Source organism: Camelus dromedarius, chromosome 3, assembly GCF_036321535.1.
Source record: "Camelus dromedarius isolate mCamDro1 chromosome 3, mCamDro1.pat, whole genome shotgun sequence".
NCBI lineage: Eukaryota > Metazoa > Chordata > Mammalia > Artiodactyla > Camelidae > Camelus > Camelus dromedarius.
In genome coordinates, this window is record NC_087438.1 from 31,558,236 (window position 1) to 31,579,040 (window position 20,805).

The window sequence follows — 20,805 nt, forward strand, 5'->3', positions numbered from 1 at the left end:
AAACACATATAAACAACAATTAAAAAGAATCTTTTTTTGTCCCCCCTTTGTATGGCATCCAGGCTGTCATTCCCTGCCCAGTATTTCCCTCCAGGACATCTTATGATGTCACTTGGTTTGAGGCCATATTAAGCCCTGCCTTTGGTTTTTCTATTATCAATTGTTTATAATATGGAAAGTGACTTGGCGTCCTTAATAACTATGCTTGTCTGTTGTGTACTTCTTCCATGATTGTGAGCGTTAATAACTCTGAGGCCAGTTGTTTCCCTTTCAAGATTTTTAAAAATCAAATTACACTTCTGTGATAAACTCTACGTCATAATTAGGTTACATCATCCTGTAAGGTACTAGATGCCATCCTCTGGTCAGTGGTGGTTGATATTCATCGACTCTTCTGTTCTGTCACCACCCTTAGACTTCAGTTCTGCTCCTGTATTTCTAAAGCTGTATATTATCTTTTTACTGTTTATTTTACTTTTCTCTTATATAGAAAGATAGATCTCCTTCCCCTTTTTTTCCCAGTTGTACTGAGATACTTGAATGTTGCATTAGTTTAAGACACACAACATAATGATTTGACGTGTATATATTGTGAAGTGGTACCCGAAATACGTTTAGTTAACATCCATCATCCCGCATCATTACAAAAACTACAGAATGCTTCAGGAATTTGTGTGTCAACCTCGTGCAGAGGCCACGCTAGTCTCCGATCCTTCCAAGTTCAGCATGTGTGCTACAGAAGTGAGCGCTAGAGCTCCTTTTCTTCATCCCAATGAAAAATGCCTCACTATTCTTGAATTTTTCTTGCCTGGATTACTACAGATTATGATTCAAATTACCACTGACTACCTCTACTTTAACTGCCTTCCAGGCCATTCTTCAGAGTAGGAAGCCTCAAGTCCAGTCTAGCTACCCACAGGCGTAACGTTTCCTCGTAGCCTCAAGAGTAAGTCAGATCTACAAAGGGGATCCCAACAAGCTGGTTAGGACGTGGCCCCTGCTCTCCAGCCACACTCCATAACTTTCCTACCTCTGACGCCAAGAGCCAGACAGCTCCTGCCACTGTGAACTGCTTGCAGGTCCCAACAAGCCAATTCACTCTCCTCCATGCCTTTAAATAGGTAATTTTAGCTGGCTCGGTATGCGCTCTGGCTTCCTTCCCCTTGCCTGGCCACTTCTGCTAGTCTCTCAAGATGCAGATTATTTTGTAACATTCTCAAAGATCTGCTGTGATCCCTCCAAGTCAGCCCTCAGCAGAGTCCAGCTTCTTGCCCTGGGAGCCCAGCACTATGCTTTCCTTTCTCATGTGATAACATGCTACCATCTGTTTCTGTTTGCTTCACCAGTATAACCAAAGCTCCCTGAGAGCAGGGACCACATCCTAACCATCTTTATATCACAAACACCCAACTGGGATTGATATTAACAGAATCTAGGAGAAATACTTAACGGACCTAAAATGGTATTGGAGTATTATTCTGGTCTATAAATTTATCATAGATATCTTGAATTGTGTTGGAAGTCGAAAGGCCAGATGCCTTCACCTGAACCACAAAAGAAACCTCACTCATTAAGATTCTCTCTTTAAGATTCAGGGTATTTCCACTGTGATTGAAACGTGAACTTTAAATTTAATGAAATCAAACAGATGCCCTTAGCATTTTGAGCAACTCTTCTCCCAATTGATATCTGTATAGCAGATGGCATAAACAGCTCAGCACATATTTTAATACTAAAATACAAATTAAAATAAATAAAATATTTCAAATTTATTAGGTATTTGTTTCTTCATGGGTGCCTTATCAGGGAACTGGCGTCCCTGGCTCATTTTCAGACATGCTTTCAACTATTTCTCTATTCCTCCTTTTTTTCTTCCAAGAAGAAGGTAAATACCCTCTCACAGAGCTATACTTATGCTTTTCTGGACTCAAAGTGCCAAGAGTAAAACTTGAAGCACTACTCTAGCAATGCAAATATCATCCTTTTCATATTTTCTTCAGGAGATGAAGATGGAACACATACCCAGTACATATAAACTGATCAAAAAGCCCACAGAAGTTGCTTTGGGTTCCTTTAGAGGAGGATGACAAATCTAACATTCACACAGGAGATAAAAAGTGTGGTCCATTACTCAAATGTGGACATGTGACCTGCCTAGTGAACAGAGTTCTTACAGGTCTTGTGAGATAAGCGTGGTTGGCACATCTATAAATGTGCAGTGTTACTTATTATTTACCTAGTGTTGTCATTTAGCTTCCGATGATTCCCATGCATATTAAAAACTAAACACGAGAGATACTATTTTTACCTTCCAAAGCATGATTAACCAGATATGATTGTTCTCAATATGCTCCAATTTTCTCTTTAGGGTGGAGAATGAAAATGGCAGAGGTTTCCATAAGCCACGAGTCTTTGGTGAATAGTGGGCACTGAATTTTAGCCTTTTCATTACTATTCCCCGCTACCCCTAACAAATTAAAAAAAGATAAAGGCAATGCCAACATTCTGAATTGCCTAATTGTAGAATATGCTGGGCTTCCTGGAATCATTACTCATGTATGGACCAAATAACAGAGAACACATTTAAATACACTGCAGTTTGAAGGTGTTTTCTCAATAACTAACCCTGAACTAGTTTGACATCATGCAGGACTCAAACTTCAGATGCAGTTTTCTATCAGTGCAGCGTCAAGTACATAGTGCGCACCCATCAAATATTAGTGGATTGACAATTTTTGATGGATGGCTTGAGGTATTAAGCGGCTACTAATAATTTGTTTAGTAATCACCACTAATAATTTACTTTTCTGCTACTATGTTACTGAATGTTTCTGAAATATATTGTTCTCTGGAAAAAATACAGCAATTATCAGGGGAGCTATTTTTTTTTTAATCATTTTTAGGCACTGTTAGGTCAAGGTCAGACTTAGGGGCAGAATATATAGTTGTGTTTACTAGGTCTTGTAATATTTGACCTTTAAGCTGCTGTTCTGCCATGCCACAGCTTTTGCAGAGAAAGCGATCATGTTATATTCAGTTCACTGCTAAAATAAATACAAGGCCATTGCCTCCAGCACGTGACAGGAAAGAATAAAGTAAAATCTTCTTGATCGTGACACCAAAAACAAAAAACAAAACTAAGAATTTTCCTCAAGGCCTTTTGAATGTACTGAGAAATGTAAATAAATAAAACAATAGGTTACCCATAGTCAGCTATGATCAATTTAATTTGGCCAACCATACAAAAGCAGTTTCCTTAAATAAGAGCTACCCAGGGTCTCATTAGTGAAGAGGAAAAAAAAAAATCAAGGTCGAGCTAAAGGTGTATGACTTCATGGTGGAAAATTTCAATCCTCCAAACACCTCCTGGATAAGAAACTAAAAAGCACGAGGAACAAGTACTGTCAGGCAGATTTCAAAATCTCATGCAGATTTCAAAATCTCATTCAGACCACTGGACAAATATGAAGCTAGAAAAAAAGGAGAAATTCTAAACATACTGAGGTCTACATTTTTACAAAGGAAGGCTGACAAGGCTGGAGGCGGACATGGGGTGTCCCTATTAGAGTGGCGGAGAGCATTATCTGCACACCAGTTTGAACATGGAGAAGTGGGCACCTCCAAATTCCAAAGTGACCTCTCATGTGAATTGCGTCTTAAGGGAAAAAAACAACAATAATTGTGAACTGACTTTATGAATAGATAAAATTGCTTTTTTCTATTTATCTTTTAATCCTGTCCTGTCCTATTTAGAAGAAAAAGTGATTATAATGTTGAAATGCAAGCAAAGAATGGTGAGAAAACATAAAATGAGGGCAATTACCCATCAGAGCTCATCTGAGCTCAAAAATAATGCTGATAGCACTAACGGATTTCTAATCTATTTAATATTGTTTTGCATGTAGCTTTTAAAACCAAGCAATCTGATCTTTTCTAAATGACATTATGGTAGGAAAAAGGTCATGGGTGCAGGCTGGCAAGCCCATGAGGAAAATAATAGTAAGCTTCCAGTTAGACTCTGATGCTGATAAATCAATGTAACTGTCAACAGCTGGGCCCTAAGATGAACACAGATGTGGGAAGAGAAAGCAAACACAGTCGTGGAAATGGAAGCAAACACAGTACTTAAGGACATCAGCCATCTGGGAGTTAACGCCTTTGAGCAGAAGGTGTAAATCCAGCCAGCTTGCCTGTAGACAGTTCTAGTACCTCTCTGTAAAAGTATTTTATTTTAATTTGGAGATTTATGTCTAATTCTATATACCGTTGGCATAACTTGACCCAGAAGTAATACCAGAGCATAAACTGCACATTTACACCAGAGTGACTTCTCTTCATCACAGACTACTAGGAGATAAAGGGTGATACCCTTGGGCTCCTTTTGCACACGCATCCCTTTGTGTCAGGAAACCACAGTGATGCAAAACTTATGCTTTTCATGCTTTTGCCAGGTATCTCCTTGGACACTTTAAGGAATTTAGGAGGAGAATCATATTGTGGCAGTCCGGGTTTGCTTAAAACTATCATGCCTTGTTGGGGGAGCTCAGAGTGTGGTTCACTATTGACACTAGACAAGCTTCCTTTGTCAAACAAACAAAGGACTGTGAGCTGTATTTCATATCCTGAAAGAACTATAGCATAGTTACTAGGATGGGACAGTCTTATGGAAACACTGGAGCAGTTTACCAAGTGGTTGTTTATCCAGTACTGCAAGTAATGAGAGGTACTTCAGATACAAGAAATCAACATCCTATGGGAGACACTGATACCCTCACATCGCGGGGAATGAGAGAAGCAGCAGCAAACAGTAACTTGTCAACCAGAAGCCCAAAGAAGTGCTGATAACCAGGATGCTGGAAAAAGCAAGAGCCAGAAGTCCCCTGATATTTGAGGAGGTAAGCGAGTATTTCTATTGGAGAACTCAGAATAAGCTACCGTGCTGAAGTCTGTCTGCATTTCCATGCCTGTCCTTCAACCCTCTCTACCCTGCCCTTTGCTCAGGAGACTGTTAAAGTAACTTGCTCCCTTGCTTCTGACTTCATTTGGATTACGTCAATGGGAAAACCTGACGTATGATCAGAGAGAAGGAGAATGTGGTCAGTATTTTGGGCTTCCATGTTGAAGAGTGTGGGGACTGTTTTCTGTTAAAGGTAACTACTCTTGCCAAAATAGCCCCATCTACAAGATTCTCTTTTCTGGGTTTTAGTCTTGGCAACAGTTCTGTGATTACCGTCAAGGGCACCCTGCTATCTCTTGTGGCCTCCAGCATCCCACTCACAATGTGGCAAACAGTCTCCTTTTTAAGCTTTCCCTCGACTTTGTAACTTGAGAATGTCATCTGTTCTCTGTGGGGACCCTGCCTGTGCAGTGTTTGGGGTAGAAAGGGGAGAAACACATGGGGAAACAGAAATAAACTTACCTGAGAGTCAAGAAGTGCTGGCTTAAGAGATCAGTCACTAATGATTCTATGAATTTAATAAAGTCATTCACCTTCTCTAGGCATCTTACATTTTTAGTGTGACAATATGCCCAGCTTAATGCAGGACACTGTATTTGTTGGAAGAATGGGCTGCTGAGTGATTAACTACTGGCCAATGAGGTGACCGTCAAAGTTACTGGACAAGGTTTGTGGAAATCTAAGAGGCTGTCTCAGCTGGAGGTGTCCTTTTCTGCTCTTTGCCCTTTCTCTCCTTCTCGCCTGAACTTGATGGCTGGTGCTCAGCCTTGATGGTTCGGGAGAGGGACAGCAGTAGTCACATCCTGTGGCAGATGGAGGCTGGTTGCTGAAAACATCATGGAAGTGGCAACCCAGCCTTGCATGGCCTACCTTTCAATTTATTAGCTGGCAGCAGTCACTTATAATGTGGTCTCTTATGTTTCTGTAACACAAAGCCTTCTATGTCTCTCTAACTCATAGCAGAACATAATCAAGTTACACACATGCCACATCCACCACCAGGTTCTCGTGGGAACTCTCAGCTCGGGACTCTACTCAGGTGCCCCAGGAAGCCCTGCTCTCTCTTTCCTTATCTTGTATTTGACCCTTTCTCTCAAAACTTACCAGGACCATGCTAAAACCACCCAGGGTTCTAATTTCTAATTCCAAAAGCAGCAACCAACTTGTTTAATCCATGTTGCTTACTTATCCTGTAACTTCTCAATTCCACTTACAGTTAGATACCCAAGAGGAATTCCTGCACAGGTAAGTGTGTAAAGAAGAATGCTCATAGCAGTGTGGCTTTTAACAGCAAACTATTGTTTTCCTCTCTTTCTATTCATCCTTCAAAATCCGGCTCAGCTTTTTCCTCTTCCTAGGCAATGTTGCCTTAGAACCACTAGAACAATTTTCATCTGCAGAACATTCACTTGCTAACATACGTACATGGTACATTCTGCTCCTGTCTCACTGGTTTATCATCGCGCGCCGGGGCTTATCCCAGGATCTGGCACAGGATAAAGGCTGAGTAGAGTTTCTGAATGGCCAGACTTCAAAACACCTTCAACTACTCTCTTGGGATCATCTTTAAACTGTGTATTTTTCTTTTTCTCATCTTCCTCGCTAAACTTCTTGGAGAGCAACAACTATGTCGATCACATACTCACTTTCCCTGATCTTGCCAAGTTCACCTTATAAAAATTACTGATTTACTTTAAAAGAATAAAAACATTAAAGTTGTGATTATGAATTAACAGTACATATTAATTGTTTTACTTTTAAAAATACACTAAGACACCAAGTGCTAAAGATTTCTATAGAAATTAAGAAATTAATATTTATCTTCTGAGTAAGGCCACCTAAAGTTAAGAATAAAAAGTTAGATGAAAAAAAAAAAAGAAGCTCTTCATAACCAAATTTGCCAAAATGATCCAAAATTCTGGGGAAAAACATTACTTTCTCTAGTAAGATGGCATGGAATGCTACTATTCAAATTTAAATATTAAATTATTTCCTAAGCTTCATTTGAGGATTTGTTTTTCTTTAATAAACCTTAACGTATTCCCAGTATGCATATTTTCACTTCATTTCTTGCTGACAATGTTGAAAAATTATTTAAAACACAGAAGTGTAGCCTCAGTATTTTAGGTCATTAATAAATATATTGAAACAAATAAATAATAGAAGAATGAAGTGATTTCTATTGCTACTACCTATCATGGAAACATGTTCATTTTTAAACTACTGTGCGTATTTCATACATAATATAATATATACAGATATACACATGACTATCTGTTACTCACAGGAAATCATCTGTATCATCACTAATGATAAAAGATGTTTTTAATCAAGGAGTCATTTGTTATAATTCTCAATAACAGTCCTTAGTTTGGGTGTTCAGTATGTAAACATAATGAAATCAGGGATGATGGCATTGACATTTTATTACAATTACTGGCATATAATTCCTCGCACACAGTGAGTAATTAACGGATGCACAGTGGTTTGTGATTTCCTTGCCAAATTTAAACTTTTCCCCTGTTGAAGGCAATAGTATGAGATCATTGTCATCAATTCAAATGCAGTGGTTTATGCTCATAATTAACAGCTTGTAACTTCTTATCTTGCGCGTCACACAATAAAGCACTTATGTAATTTATATTCACATAATAATATTTAACACCATCTGTGTGGCATTTCATTTAATCCTAAGAAATCCAATTATTGAGTCATTCGATAAACTCAAAAAACATGCTTTAAATCCTTAGAGATAAATGACAGGAATGCATGAAATTACTATAGGTTAATTTCTGAAAACATATTAGTAATCATATCAAGATGTCAAATAATGCTTTTACATACTACGGGGTGATTTTGTAATTTTAACTGAGAAGATGGCAGAGGGCATTTGTATGAAGATGGTGGTGATGGAAAGGAGGAGAAAGATCTAGAGAAGAGAATAATCGAATTATCGAATTCCAAATAATTGAAAGAAAAGGAACAACTAAGCACATAAAGGGCTAAGAATGGACTAGTGAGAGATGACATGTCTGAGGCATCTGGGGAAGAGCTTTGAACTAATTCCATGCTGTAGAGTTTGAAATGAATTAGAATCACTGTGATTCTGAACTAGAAAAGTAATGTGATTGATTTTTATTGATTGATTCATGAATTTAAGAGATTCTACTGACAGGAGGATGTGATATGGGATCATGAGAGAGTAGGGAGGCTGATAGATTAACTAAAAGATTTTATCTATATTTAAACGTGTGGTAATGATGATGTGAAACAGACAGATGCTTGGGAATGGCAGAAGAAGGAACATACACAAAGCACAAGATAATTACGATTTAGAACTTGATGACCTGGAAGCAAAAATGAGGGATGAATAGTGATGCTTTAATTCTGTAGGAATGAGATTAAAAGATAGTAGATATTATCTTCCTGAGCCTGGGCAATCAAGATTCTTCCATTCTTTCTCCTCATCTAGAGAATGGCTTCACCTCTCCCTGCAATTAATTCTAGTGAATTGTTTGAATAGGTAAAACTCATTGAGATAAAGTGTGACGGATATATTGGGTGTGACTCTACATTGTAATATTTACATGTATTCTGAATGCCTTTTTGTTCCATCTCCTTTAAGGATCATTTATTTGGAACAACAAACAAGTGGGTTATGATGCAGATGAGAATAAGTCATATAAAGCTCCTCATTCTCCATGGGAGCACAAATTTTGACAGGATCTGTTCCCTGAAGAGAGTTCGAAGGCGCTTATATCTGCTCACCATTTGAACACTAAAAGTTTCATGTGTTTTTTGAATTTAACTACAGAGGGAAAAAAAAACCATATTTCTTCTCCAATCACCCATTAACTGAAGGAAAAGGAAAATGTTAAACTACAGAGCAGATAAAAGGAAAATGTAATCAAAATTCATAAAACAACAAAAACTTGGTAGTGTGTATGCCTATACTATGAAAGGCACATTCTAGTTGTCTTGCTGTGCTTCATATTATATGCCTAAATTCATATTATATGCCTATAACTCATATTATAATTTATCATAGGAATTATGCTGTAGTATGAAAGGCATATTCTTGCTGTGCTCCAAATGAGACAAAGTTAAATTGCTTTAGCATACCAGTATTTTCTATAAATTGACTCCTACACAGCCAGGTCACCCTCATCAGCTCTATAGTTCTTAAAATGTTTACTTCCTAAGGTGCTTTTTATAGCTGCCTGTTTCCAAGATACCAAGAGTTAAATACATTGCAATTTCGAACCTTTAAATGTCAAGTAACAATAACAACAAAAAACCTAATACTTGTCTCCAGAATGTAGTTCACTGATTTATCTTTTTAATCTTTTTGTGACCAATGGTCTAAAACCTAGCTTTCAGTTTATTAAAAACACTAAAAACAAAACAAAACAAAAAGCCTGCACCCTCCACAATTTTGTGTTTATGATTAATATTTAAGCCTTCTAATTTCTCTGCCAGGAGAAATTCTTTTTCCTCTTTCTAAAATATCTGAATATTTATGTGTTCTCCAAAATCTATTCAGCATTTCCTTTTAGATAGCCCTAGTTTCTCCGGCAAATTAGCCTGCAAATTATGGTTATTTTTATTAGATTTGAGCAAGTTGTAGCTTTTGATGGCATCATTTGTGAAGAAAATTTGTCTTAACATTGCATCGATTCAAGTGATAGTGCTGGGAAACTGTGATATTTCTAATATATGGATCTGTATATCAAATGTATAGTTCCACTAAATTACTTTAATTTTTACTTGTACTTATTAGCTATGAGTTATTAATAAATATTTACAATTAAAACAAAGCGTAAAATATTTATAAAGAATATAGGTCACCTGGAAGTTTGATATATACAGTAGAAAAATACTTTCAATTTAAGTATTAACCCATAAAAACTTTAATTACTTAGCATTGATGAAACTACCTGATTGGATTTATGGTACAATATGTAATGACATTGTTTCTTAGTCATTTCAAGTACAAGGGAGTATTTCATGTCCTTGCTTAACTAACCCTTAACTCTGGGAACAAATCCTACTTTACCGAGATTGTATGGAGGTCATTCTTGATTGCTTTCCATTTTCAAAATTTCAGGGCATTATCTGAAGGAGAACATTATGTCTTTAGCCAGTAAAATCTGTAGTATGGTGGAAAGGGGAGGTATACTTTAAAGTGAGATGTTCCTTAAGTAAAATTTTTACTTGGCTTTTCACAGCTGTTTTATGCTGGGGAGGCCACTGAATTTCTCTGAGCCTGTAACCGTCTGTTATAAAAATGCAGATACAACTTGCAGAATCACTACAAGGATTAAATGAGATAATGAATGCAAAGCCCCTGGCGCATACCAGAAATATAACTAGCAGATACTTTAAAAATCTATTCTACATATTCTCACTATATATAAATTAACATTGTACAATTTGATTTTCGACATGATTTTAGTCAGTTTCAAATTTTCTGCTAAATTCGTTTCTGCTTTGAATTTTGTCCTATTTAAAATTTTGATTATCCATGTCAAGGGTCATTTAGATGTTTGTTTTTCTTTCCTCTCTATCAGGATGTCTGCTTTTTGATCATTTCAGTGCTAACTGAAGCAACGAAGAAACATTCATTTTAAAAAAATACTTGTTACTCCAACTTACCATTAACGCTTTAGGAATTTGTAAAAAAGAATTATGTTAGTAAACTTCACATTTAAGTGGTTACCAGCTAATTTGTATACATATTTAATTATTAATTTTGACTTACTAGTGATAAAGGTAATTGCACATTTTAATGTTAAACATTTTTCATGATTAATAATGATTTAATATATTTCATGTACTATTAAATTCATACATTATTACCACTCCACAGCTTTTGAAAAGCAAGTTTGGCCTGGGATAATATAAGGAAAAGATAGAAAGGCAGGAATAAGTAAAATAGTCCATTAAAATGAGAGAGAAAAAGCTGAATTTGGAATAAAACAGTATGAAAGAACAAAAAAGGCTTAAAATATATAGATACAATATGGATATATAATACAATGTGATATTTTATATATAATCTGAAAAGGGGAAAAGAATAGAGGATTGAGAGAAAATATTGAAAAAAGATTTTATACCCTGAAGAAAATACTTATTAAAATACTTATTATACAAAAGAATTAATAATCACCAAAAACTAATGAAAAATTTTTGTAAACTAAGTGACTATTCTGTAAGAACTTTAAATGTATCACCTCATTTAACTCTCAAAATAACCTTATGAAGTAGGGATTATAATTATCATTTTTTCCCCAGGTGATGAAATTGAGTCTTAAAGAGGATAACGGGCATTCCAATTACCACAGAGTGTATAAGAAATGACGGCAATTACGTTACCAAGATTTTGTTCCTAGAACTACTGATAGTAGTTATGTATTATTCCATAATAAATCATTCTAAAACTTACTGGCTTAAAATACAACCATTGTTTATTTTGCTCAGGCATCAAACTTTGGGCATTGATCAGCAAGAATGGCTCATCCCTGATCTGTGCAGCTTCATATGGGATCTTTCACTTGGGTGGAGATAATCCACTTCTAGGATGCCACATTCACAAAGCTGACAAGTTGGTACTGGTCGTCTATCAGAACTTCAGCTTGGTGCTGCTGGCGGGGCAGGGGGTGCTCTTAAGCACTCTTAAGTACTCTAATGGCCTTCAAGGAACTTAGAAAACAGTTTGCATGGGAAGGAGCGGCAGTGGAGAAGACTGTAGTAAGAGTGGTGGTTAGTGACAGTTATGACGTCAAAGCTGGATGTTTCAGGAAGAAGAGCAAGAGAATGGACTGTAAGCAGGAATATAAATAAGAAATGAAACAGCGATAAGTCCAAAATATATATATTCACCTCTAGGCTTAAATAAGAACAAACACACAAAAACATCCTCAAATATATTATGTTTCTTGTAAATCTCTAGACAATTAAATGAGTGTCGAAGAACAGAACTACAATATTCATCAAAGTCTGTTTTATAATTAGGGAATTTTTAATTACAAAAAGCATAGATAACAATGACATCCCTAGTGACATCAGTTATCCATAACAATTTGTTGATCTGTGAGGAAATCATATTTTAATCGATGTTTAGTTTGTTTCCAGGTACTAAGGCATACATAGCTGCTTGTGTTTCTTTTTCTTCCTGTCTCCTCTTTTGTGGCTAGACTGGTGAAACGTGTACATTTTTTTGCGCATTTCTGAAGGTTAAAATGCTCAGAAAACAAACCTTTTTCAAATTAGTTGGTTTCCTTTCTTAAAGCGAATCTAAGCCACAAAACATATCTTTCCTTTCTTCACTGTGTCTGCAAGACCTCTTCACTGTGTCCTCAAGACTTAGAACATGCCTGTTTTATAGTAGGTGTTCAATTAATGTCTGTTGAATGACTAATTCAAATTAATAAAATATCACACATGGACAAATTGCAAAAGCTGTTGGTTTACCCTCAAACCTACCCAATGTGATCTGAAGGGTAGGATTAATTCATGCACAGTACACTAGTCAATCAAATTGGAGTGGCATCCCAGAGTTAGAGAAATATGAAGGTGAATTGCTCACTCCCTACAAGGTGTATTCAGTAGAGGTGATTTAGTAGAAGGTGCCGGGTTTCAGCTCAGAGAGTGTTTTTCACTTCTCTGGAGAGAATAAAAAGAAATGAATTTTAAGTTGGTTATGAAGGATTTATAGACTTCACATTTGAGCCTCTTGGCACAAGGTAGGATTTATGGAGAAAGTGGGAAAGTTTTCATTTTTATAAAGGTGTACTAGATGATGGATTCCTTACTATTGATAACATCCCTGGAGAGACACTTGGGGTCTTCCTCCAAAAACATTTGCCCCAGAGCCATTCCAACCCAAAAGACTTAGTACTGGAATAAACACCCCTGGACTTTTGAATGAAAAGATTATTATTCTCTGCACATTGGACGAAGCTTAGTCAGTAGGAGTCAGAAGGAAATGGAGCTGAAGAATTCCAAAAACCAGAAAATAGACATTAAAGTAGACATAACCAGGAGGGATAAGGTTGACATTTTTCTGAGAATAAATTAAATGAGATACAGAATCATTAGTATCCAAAGTTGTAAGCTGAGAAGGTATTTAAGCCAAAGACTAAACAATGATGAAGAGTATGGATGAATTTTAAAGAGAGAGTTTTGTCAAATTTTGGAACTAGAGTATTATATTGCTGATGGCTAATATTTTTGAGCACTGACTATATGCCATGTGTAGTAAGCATTTTATAGACAGTCTTTATAAATCTTACAACCCAGTGGAGTGAGCATCATTGGGTCTTTTGACTTTGAAAAGGAAAATACAGTATTATTATCTGTATTCGCTTCTGCGAATGTCAGCGGAGAAGCCTCCTTATGGCACAGATCTGATCATTCCCACAGTTTTTACTTCACGCTGGCAGTAGGTTACTCAGTTTCAGGGTTGTCCAATCAGCTTGAAGCCCAGTACACATAGCCAATAACCAATTTTGTTACCTAAACCCAACAAACTCGATGAAGTGCTCCGGATGTTCTTAGCTCAAGCATCTGATGCTTAAGACAAAGAAGAGGCTCTGCATTTTACCACACCTGTGTTACTTGCTACATTTATTTATTTCATATGGTAGTTTGGTTAAACCCACTGAATTTTGATATAGGCCTACCACTGAATTTTGATACAGGCCTATGTACAGACATCACTAATTATGACATAATACAAATGTAATGGTGATAATTTATTCATGAGCTAGTAAAAAGAAGTGGTTATGGATTGGTAAGAGCTCCAAAAGAAAAGCACTTTATTCAAATACTATTTGCCATGTCAAGTAACACATTTGTTAACTGGTTTCTACTGAAAATACAGTTTCGGAACATTATAAACACAGTAGCTCTAGAGAGCTTCTAATCCACTGGGCTGTCACATCGTGTTCCCACCAACACTGACAGGGCCTTTGAAAGACCTGGTGAGACAGAGGCCTGGACTCCTGGGCCCCAAACCTACTTCAGTCCGATCAACGAGACTTTATTTTTTATATGTATTTATTTGACATATTGGTCCTTAGTTTCTCCTTGAATACTAAGAATTCTAAGGCTAACTACTAATAGTCCAACTTCTTCATTTTACATAAGTAAAGAGAGGGTACAGAAAATAAGTTCTATTCACAAGGTTAAATAGTGCAGAAAGGGAAAACAGATTAAACACATTTCTCCTACTTCCCTATTTAGCACTCTGCTCTGTATAACGTTGCCTCCTTAATGTTAAAACATCAAATATCCCTGCTATAGACCCAGATGAGTGTGTTCAATCCAAACTGGTGGCAAGTCAGAATCAGAGTATTTTAGAAAGAAATGCAGTTTTGTTGCCAGCTTAAGTATCAATTAGGAATTACACTAGCAAAGATATGCTTAGGTATATACATTAGGGTAATAATTTAATGCATATTAAAATTTTAGATGTAAATTAATGGGATATGCTCAAGCCACACAGGAGAATCAGTTCAATTGTGTTGCAATCATTGACATGAATACATGTAAACTACCTATCTCATGATTATAAAACATAAATTATGAAATGTTTTTACTTAATATACTTGAATTTATTTTTATAAACAAATGCTTTTTAATTTGCTTAGTAATATGTTTTACAAAGGTAGCACAAAGATAAACTTTATTCTGGTTCCTGCCAAATAAACACAAATTCTAAATTTATAGTGCGTGAGTAAAGGCATTTTGTTGTTTCCAAGAATATTTCCTACTGACCTCCATTCACATTCATGGTGTGTGCATGGCAAATTTGTCACATTATGCATTTAACCCAGGACATAAGTTTAAAATCTGAGAGTATCAAAGTGAGTAAAAATTTTCGTAAAGAATGGAAGATTTGAAGGATGCTCTGAGTGGAGAAGAGAAATGGCTTGAAAACTGCTTTGGGTATGCTGACAAAAAATAAAAGATTAGAATGCCAAGTGCATCCATTATCGATTGTTGGGTAGCAAATTGCTCTAAAATTTAGCAGCTTAAAGCAACAAACATTCATTATCTCAGTTTCTGAGACTCAGGAGTCAGGGAGTGGCTTAGCTGCGTACCTCTGGCTCAGGACCTCTCATGAGAGAGTTAGCCCCAAAAGAAGCCAGGGACGCGTCACTGAAGGAGCACTGGAGGACCCACTTGCAGCCTCTCATATGCCTGCTGGCAGGAGGCTTGGGTGCCTTTCCCCAGGGCAGCTCACACATAGCAGCTGCTCTTCCACCCCAATCCCAGGAAGGTCTTATTTTTTAATGTTCAGTGATGAGAGAGAGGGAGTAGATGTATTTTTACCACGTATTTTTTGGTAACACAGACCAACCCTGGCACCTGGGAAGTGTGATCATTAGGAGGTGGATCGCCAGAACTGGCTACCACACCAGAGGAAGAGTTAATATGCTGACACATCCAGTTTTGCTCACCTGACAGATGTGCCAGGCAGGGGTTATACTGGAAGAAGGAATTAAAACAAGCTAGATGCTATGTGTTGAACTGTGTCTCCCCTCACACATCTTGCCCAATTCACGTTGGAGCCCTCACTCCCAATGTGATGGTATTTGGAGAAGGAGCCTTTGGGAGGCAATTAACTTAGATGAGGTCATGAAGGTGAGGTCCTTATGATGGGATTAGTCATGAGACCTTATGGGAGGGGACCAGAGAGTTTCCTCTCTCTCCACCCCAGAAGACACAGTGAGAAAATGGCCACCTGCAAACCTAGGAGAGAGCTTTCACCAGGAGCAAAAATAACTGACACCTTGATCTTGGACTTCCTAGTCTCCAGAAAGGGGAGAAATTAGTATCTGTTGTTTAAGCCACCCGGTGTGTGGTATTTTTTCTGGCAGCCCAAGCTAAGACATGAAGTAATAAATAAAGTCCTAAATGTGAAGACAGAATGGCTAAGGCATTGAAGAGCTTCCGAGGGTTGAAATTAGACAAACCTGAGTTCAGTCTCAGCTCTACCATTTACAGTAGAGATATTAAGGACTCCGAGCTCTAGTTTCTTCATTATAAAATTGAGATTATCAATGCATGCTTTAGAGGTGGCAATGATTAAATGAGATGATGTGCACATCAGGATCCCTAACATATAGTAAGAACAAACATTAAGGGCCAACCAGGAAGAGGAATACTCTCTTTATATTGGTCTACAGTAATCTAATATGTTAACTACAGAAAGAATGTGCATTTAAATTATGTCTCTCTTCAGAGCAACCTCTGTGAAAATAGTCATGCACAGCTATCAGATACCTAATATGACAGCAATTGCACTGAAAGAATTTTGTAATCTTCTGAATACTCCTTAGGCTCCATGAATAGCTTTCTTTTGTCAAAAGAAAATTTGTAACTCTTCTGAAGAACTGGAAGATCTATTTCAATGAATGCTCTGTCTGCATTCTCACTTCATGATTGTATTTTTAATAAAGCCCTATTTCCATTTAATAAATTGATTATTTTATGTTTTCAACTACCAGGAGTCAATTAAAATTTCACTGGAAAATGACTAAGAAGTAGTTTCCTTCTGAGTTGAAGTGTAGTTTTCTCTCTTTCAGAAAATTGTTGGGTGATGGAGTGAGGAGAGGAAAATAAATAGGAGCCTGAATGTAACTTTTCTCTCTTAAACTGAAGTTTACGACTCAGAAAAAATCTCTCTCTCTCTAATTCCTTATATGTTTCAGAGTGGCTATCCTGCAACCCTGACAAAATCAAATTTCGGATAAGGAAAATATGTCATTACTGGGGAAATGTGGAGCACCAAATGGTATCTTAGCCTTTAAATACACAAAATAATCTAATGTTTTCTAGTAAGTGTTTTCTTCCAGGAAAAGAAAAAAAAATGCAGTACAATGATAAAATGAGAAACATTGTAAATTAATATGTCATCTTCTGTCTTTTTTAGAGGGAAATGAATCAAGTTCAAATTGCTCTTTTATTTAAACAGAGTTCCGCTTGACTTCCAGAAGTTATTCCATAAACCCTGCATGACTAGATAAGTAGAGCAAGAATGACCAAATGGCTCATAGAGACATGGAAGATCCTCTCCAGGGTTAAAAGAAGATGATCCGTTAACCAACAGGATATTATTTTTACAATTGGAGCCTAAACATTTTAAAATGGATTCCTAATGATTTCATTTGATATAAATGCAAGTACACAGACTACTTTAACATAGACAGACTTCCCAGAAGTAGTGATATTAAAGGAGATTGAAGGGAAGGCAAAAAGAAAAATAAAACATAAACACACAATATCATTAGACATACTGACAAAGCATCAGCTTCAACTTGGAATATGTGTTGAGAATTTTTCAAATAATGAAGATAGAAACATAAATCAAAGAGCTCAAGCATCACTGAAGATCTGAGACTGCCAGAAATCAAACATCTGTCTCGGTTTCTCATCACTGAACATGATACTTGAGGAAAGCAAACTTACTCTCAATTATTCCTTGTACAGTAACAAGTTCAATTAGAATGGAGACCTCCCAGGGCAGGATAATAATATCTACAACAGTGCCTGGCACCGAGCAGACAATCAATAAATATTTGTTGATTAACATAAGATCAAAGCTACCCAAATTCTCTCTCCTTAGGATAAGATAAGATCATTTAAAAAGTTTTATCTATATAAGATCTTAGCCACTCCCACCTTCATGACCAAAGAAACTGAGGCCCCTCTTCCACCTGAAATGCTAAGGAAGATGTCACACGTTTCAAATCAGTCTGACCTACTTACATAGGCCACTGTGCTTCCTTGCTCTACCCAGGGGGAAAGTAGCTGCTGCTCCGTCTCCAGACCTCACTAGTTGAGGTCAGACTCACTGCTGTGTGTGGCTCTGCCCCGCTGCCTGGAGCCTTCATCACGCACGGCCAACCTCTGCACTGCTCTGGACTCTGCTGCTCTGCCCCGACCGCTAGCTTGTTGTCAACTGACTTAGACATGTGCTCACCCTCCTGCAGCTAAGTGCCTGGTGCCATAGCTTTTTCTGTAAACTAGGAAAATAGGACTCCGTCCTCTGCGTTCTGCCCTGGAAGGGGTTCTCACAGCATAGGCTGCTGGGTCTCAATTAGTTCTCCACTTTACAGAGAATAAAACCTCAAATCTTCCCATAGTTTGCAAGACCCTTTTTGATCTGGTTAGCCCTGGGTATCTTTCCAACATCATTTTTGTACTCCTCTCTCACGCCACTCCGGCCACACGAGTTAGCTGTCCCTTCCTCCTGGACTACTCGCCTTTAAATAGATCTGCTTGACCCAGGTCACTGTATTCTGTCCGCTTGCTTTAGATTTCTTAATAGGATTTGTGCTGCCTGGGATTATCTTTTATAGCTCTTTATTTTGTTTATTTTCTATTTTCCCAAATAGAAAAACTGAAGGCAAGAATGTGTTTTATTGTCAATATATTTTCCCATTTGATCAGCAGATATAAAAATCATCACTCAATAAATAAATAGGTAAGTAGGTAGATAAGCAGCTAGCTAGATAAATGATAGCTAAATGCTACTAATGCATCCTAATCTCATACAAATAAGTGGATGCAAACTGGTCCTGTGGTGCAGTGGGAAGGGCTTTCATATCTAATTGCATACACAATGCTATTCCAAATCTTTTTCAGCCCAGCCCGGACACTACATACTTAAAACTGAAAAATATCTCTAGTGATAAATTTTAAGATGCTGGATATGTTCTTGATTGTATCACTAACATAAAGCTGATGGGGAAAAATTCCCTTTCTCCCATTTTCCCCAGGTACCTTTTACATTGATTGATTTATTTTCCCTTTTGTAAATGGAGGAGCAAGGAGGAATTCTGTTAGGACCTGGTCTGAAAGAAGGGACCAGTACATGTAGGGACAAAGCATATATTACTGGTTTCAACCCTATGAACTAAATGACTAATCTAGAAAGTTGGAAGCTGATGGCCTCCTAGATCTAAATCATGCTTACTGGTGTTTTCTTCTTGGGGACACATTATTTTTAAAAAATAATAATTATGTAAAATGATATATAAGCATATATAATTAAATGACATACTTTTACAATATGTATATACACTTGTGTGTGTGTGTGTGTGTGTGTATATATATATATATATATATATATATATATATAAAATTGTACTTTTAGACACACCTCAGAGATATTACAAGTTTGGTTTGCAACCACTGAAATAAATCCAGTATTGCATTAAAACATATCACTGGGATGTTTTGGTTTCTCAGTGCATAAAAAAAATTATGTTTACAATATATTATAGTCTATTAAGTGTGCAATAGCATTATGTCTATAAAAGGTACATACCTTGATTAAAAATACTTTATAGCTAAAAAATGCTAACCATCATCTGAGCCTTCAGTGAGTTGTAATCTTTTTGCAATAGTAACATCAAAAATCACTGATCGTTATTGCCATAAAAATACAATAATAATAATAATGTTTGAAATATTGCAAGAATTACCAAAATATGACACAGAGAAAAAGTGAGCAAATGCTGTTGGAAAAATGGAGCTGCTCGATGCAGGGTTGCCACAACCTTCAATTTGTAAAAAACACAATTGAAATCTGCAAAATGTAACCAGTTGAAGAAAAATAAAATGAGGTATGTCGTGTGTGTGTGTCTGTGTGTATAGTAGTTGCTATATCTAACAATTATGATTTCCCATAAAAATGCCAGCTTTCCTTGCTAGTTCTGGGCAACACTGGGTATATATAAACTTCCACGTGATAATTATCAGCTGAAACTGAGGAGCAGCTGTGTCCCTTAGACAGGATAAGCTTTGCCTAGTTCACTAGAGGCAAGGCTTGTTTTTTTTCTTATACTTGGTCTAATTCATACATCTTTATTACTGGATTGGCTCATGTAGGTATTTAAATTCGAAGTCAGTTTGGTTAGACCAGACCATGTTTGGGTAATACCTTTTGATGGAATTGATTGCATTTTCTTTTTTATTTATTTTTCAAACACTAGATTAATCTGATAGCCTCAAGTTGTCATGTGATTATTAAAGAATTTTCCATGTGCAGTCTAATTTATACATTAAATGGTATTTTTAGAGAACAAAGATTTCAGGTTATTTTTGTTGACTTTTTGACTCTTATAATAATAGCAAATTTTTGGTTTCAAAAGTTGATGAAAAATTTCTCATTCCTGTCATGTTGTATGGAATATTATGAAATACATTAAATTACTATTTTATAGTCAATATTTTTTGGATCACATTGTATATTTGTCAATACTATATTACAAAGAAGTATAGCATAGGACACTAGATTGAGCTGACACTCAACATTAATTCCATAGTCAAGATTATTTCTTAGGATAAATTTCAAATACCTTCCTCACTTCTCTTGCCATTGAACTCGCATCAAATTCCTGGGAAATAAGTGAAAAACTGAGCTATTTAAAGGCTTTGATTAGTTGTGTTTTATTAATATTAATGAAATGGGTTATGTGTGTCTGGTTGATTGGTTGCTTATTTTGTATCCCTTTTCTCAAGTTTGCTCTGGATCCTCTAAAGAAATATAATTTCACAAATGAGAGATTCATAGAGAGAAGATGAGTTAACTTATGATCAATTAACTCTTTTATCTCTAAATGAAGAGATAAGCATTTTTAAGAAACTGTGAGTTCAATTTACCATAACTTGGCTGCAATGGAAATAATCAGCAATTAAATGAGCAGATGCATCACGATTATATTAGGGATGGCTTTATTTTTGGTGAAGTCAAATGTGAAATATGCAGCTTCTGACTGTCTTGCTGTAAATTAAACAATAAGTAATCTTTTGCTCTGATTGTGCTCCAAGTG

The 20,805-nt window shown here is 36.6% G+C and overlaps 1 protein-coding gene and 1 non-coding gene across 2 annotated transcripts in view; both read right to left on the reverse strand.

The window, feature by feature from the left end:
- HCN1 (hyperpolarization activated cyclic nucleotide gated potassium channel 1) overlaps nt 1–20,805 on the reverse strand; it is a 323,656-nt gene that overhangs the window by 102,746 nt on the left and 200,105 nt on the right. The gene's annotated exons all lie outside the window — the stretch shown is intronic.
- Nucleotides 647–749, reverse strand: LOC116152363 (U6 spliceosomal RNA). The gene has a single exon (XR_004136004.1). It is a non-coding gene; the product is annotated as a U6 spliceosomal RNA (small nuclear RNA).